This window comes from Oncorhynchus kisutch, linkage group LG7, assembly GCF_002021735.2.
Source record: "Oncorhynchus kisutch isolate 150728-3 linkage group LG7, Okis_V2, whole genome shotgun sequence".
In the NCBI taxonomy this organism is placed as follows: Eukaryota; Metazoa; Chordata; class Actinopteri; order Salmoniformes; family Salmonidae; genus Oncorhynchus; species Oncorhynchus kisutch.
In genome coordinates, this window is record NC_034180.2 from 55,359,192 (window position 1) to 55,362,439 (window position 3,248).

A 3,248-nucleotide genomic window follows, 5' to 3' on the forward strand; every position below is an offset into this window, starting at 1 on the left:
AACCCCAGGAAGAGTAGCTGCTGCCTTGGCAGGAACTAATGGGGATCCATAATAAACCCCAGGAAGAGTAGCTGCTGCCTTGGCAGGAACTAATGGGGATCCATAATAAACCCCAGGAAGAGTAGCTGCTGCCTTGGCAGGAACTAATGGGGATCCATAATAAACCCCAGGAAGAGTAGCTGATGCCTTGGCAGGAACTAATGGGGATCCATAATAAACCCCAGGAAGAGTAGCTGATGCCTTGGCAGGAACTAATGGGGATCCATAATAAACCCCAGGGAGAGTAGCTGCTGCCTTGGCAGGAACTAATGGGCATCCATAATAAACCCCAGGGAGAGTAGCTGCTGCCCTGGCAGGAACTAATGGGGATCCATAATAAACCCCAGGAAGAGTAGCTGCTGCCTTGGCAGGAACTAATGGGGATCCATAATAAACCCCAGGAAGAGTAGCTGCTGCCTTGGCAGGAACTTATGGGCATCCATAATAAACCCCAGGAAGAGTAGCTGCTGCCTTGGCAGGAACTAATGGGCATCCATAATAAACCCCAGGAAGAGTAGCTGCTGCCTTGGCAGGAACTAATGGGCATCCATAATAAACCCCAGGAAGAGTAGCTGCTGCCTTGGCAGGAACTAATGGGGATCCATAATAAACCCCAGGAAGAGTAGCTGCTGCCTTGGCAGGAACTAATGGGGATCCATAATAAACCCCAGGAAGAGTAGCTGCTGCCTTGGCAGGAACTAATGGGGATCCATAATAAACCCCAGGAAGAGTAGCTGCTGCCTTGGCAGGAACTAATGGGGATCCATAATAAACCCCAGGAAGAGTAGCCGCTGCCTTGGCAGGAACTAATGGGGATCCATAATAAACCCCAGGAAGAGTAGCCGCTGCCTTGACAGGAACTAATGGGGATCCATAATAAACCTCAGGAAGAGTAGCTGCTGCCTTGGCAGGACCTAATGGGGATCCATAATAAACCCCAGGAAGAGTAGCTGCTGCCTTGGCAGGACCTAATGGGGATCCATAATAAATACAAATACAAATAATGGGGTATTCTGTGTAGATGGGTGAGAAAAATAGTCAATTTAATCCATTTTGAATTCAGGCTGTGGTTTAGGCTGTGGTTTAAAAATGTGGTTTATAAGTCAATGGGTATGAATATTTTCTTTCTGAAGACACTGTATGTTTTGTTTTGCTGGATGTCTAGGCCACATTTTCCGTACTTGACTCACATGTTATTTTCTTTCCAACTACCTAAAAGCTAGCTAGTTGGAGTCTGTGTTTACTTCCGTTTGTGTACCACCATACGATGAAGCAATGCACGAGTTGAAAGTATCGAACGCACCGCAGCCAAGTGCGGCACTTCCAACTAGCGTTGTGGACTGCTCCATTGGCAATGAATGACTTCCTCCGGAACCAATGCATCTGGTGGACATGAGGCTTCATCTCAATATCTGCAGTGCTGCTCGTGGCAAACGTCATTTCGCTGAATACCTTTAACACACAGAGTATGATTACTGTGGATAGTCAGATTAATATAATAGTTTGATTCAAATGTTCACATGCTTTACAAGATTAACGATTTCCCTAATAATCCTGTTTACATGGACACACCTGTAATCAGACTACCTTAAACGGCACACTGATAAATGCGGGAAATCGCCTATCAAAATAAACGTTTTACGTTATTTACATCATGTTATTTTAGGGAAGAATATTTTATTTCTGAGTTCGGGCATATAGTTTGTATGTGAAAACTACTCTTAACGCCTCATTTCCACCAGATACATCAAACTCTTTGCGTTCCGGAGGAAGTCATTCATTGTCAATGGAGCAGTCCGGGACGCTAGTTGGGAGTTACCGCACTAGGCTGCGGTGCGTTATGTGTACCATATGCGTCAATATTTTCAACTGTTGTGTTTCTTTACCGTGAGGTGGTACAAATGGAGGTGCAGACATAGATATTCTTCTAAAATGCATATTTGTGTTCAATCTAGAGCGTATAGCGAGGACGGAAGTCAACTGTCATTTTCCCAAGTGCGATTCCAAACATAAGAATGTGAAAAGTTGTGTATGTACTAAGTTTACCGGAAGTCCTATAATCATACTTGCGAGGTCTTGAAAACAAAGCACGCTATATCAAACTCTGTGCCTATAGTTGTTTCTTCGCCATATGAATGTTTATTTTTTGCCGTGTGATTGGTTGTGTTGGTCATGTGGTTATTCTCCAACTGGCGCTTCAAATCATACTTGCGAGGTCTTGAAAACAAAGCACGCTATATCAAACTCTGTGCCTATAGTTGTTTCTTCGCCATATGAATGTTTATTTTTTGCCGTGTGATTGGTTGTGTTGGTCATGTGGTTATTCTCCAACTGGCGCTTCAAATCTTCCGCGGGAAGAATGCGTTTATTATAGGCGAAGAGGAAGAGAGAGGCTCAACTTGGTGGAAAATCTGTCTCCCTTCAGCAGGTGGCGCTTTTTCGTTGTTTCGCCCACCAGTTTTTCTATGCAGATCAATGGGTGTCGAATTTGGTCCCCCTCCCAAAAAAACATATTTGCTACTTGAAGTTTATTTGATCGAATAGAAGTTTCGTAATGCTTAATTTGTCACGAATGTACTGATATAAGTAGGACGGGTGACAAACACTTTATATATAGGAGTTGTCTAGAGATACCTATGCTTATTCATGTAAGAGACTCGTAGTAAAAGCGTCTCTCTCCGTTGAATAAAGGCGGTTGAAGTTAACAACCGTCAATTCATATTCTAAAATGCTTATCATTGGCTACCTGTCATGACTACGCTGCTGTCATGAATTTGATTGGTTCGTAGACGAGTATGTCATGGCAATGACATCCCATTTTCATGCGGAAAAGTCTCAACTGAATCCTTGGGACCTCCTAGCTCTTACGTCACCCCATTAAAGTTTAAATTTAAAACGGTTAAGGTTATGATTAAAGGTTATGATTGAAGGTTACGATTGATGTTAGGGTAAGGGTTAAGGTTATGATTGAAGGTTACGATTGATGTTAGGGTAAGGGTTAAGGTTATTGTATGAACGTCCCAATGATCCCGAATAGCACTAGCGATGTTCCTGCCAGACAACCTCGCAGAAATGGAAACGCCTCTGATTGCACGTGCAAGGATGTAACGTCGTCTCTGATTGGACGGGCATGGATGTAACGTCGTCTCTGATTGGCTGAAAGCATTGTGAGCTTGTGAGCTTCTATTTTGAACGTAAATACAGTCAGC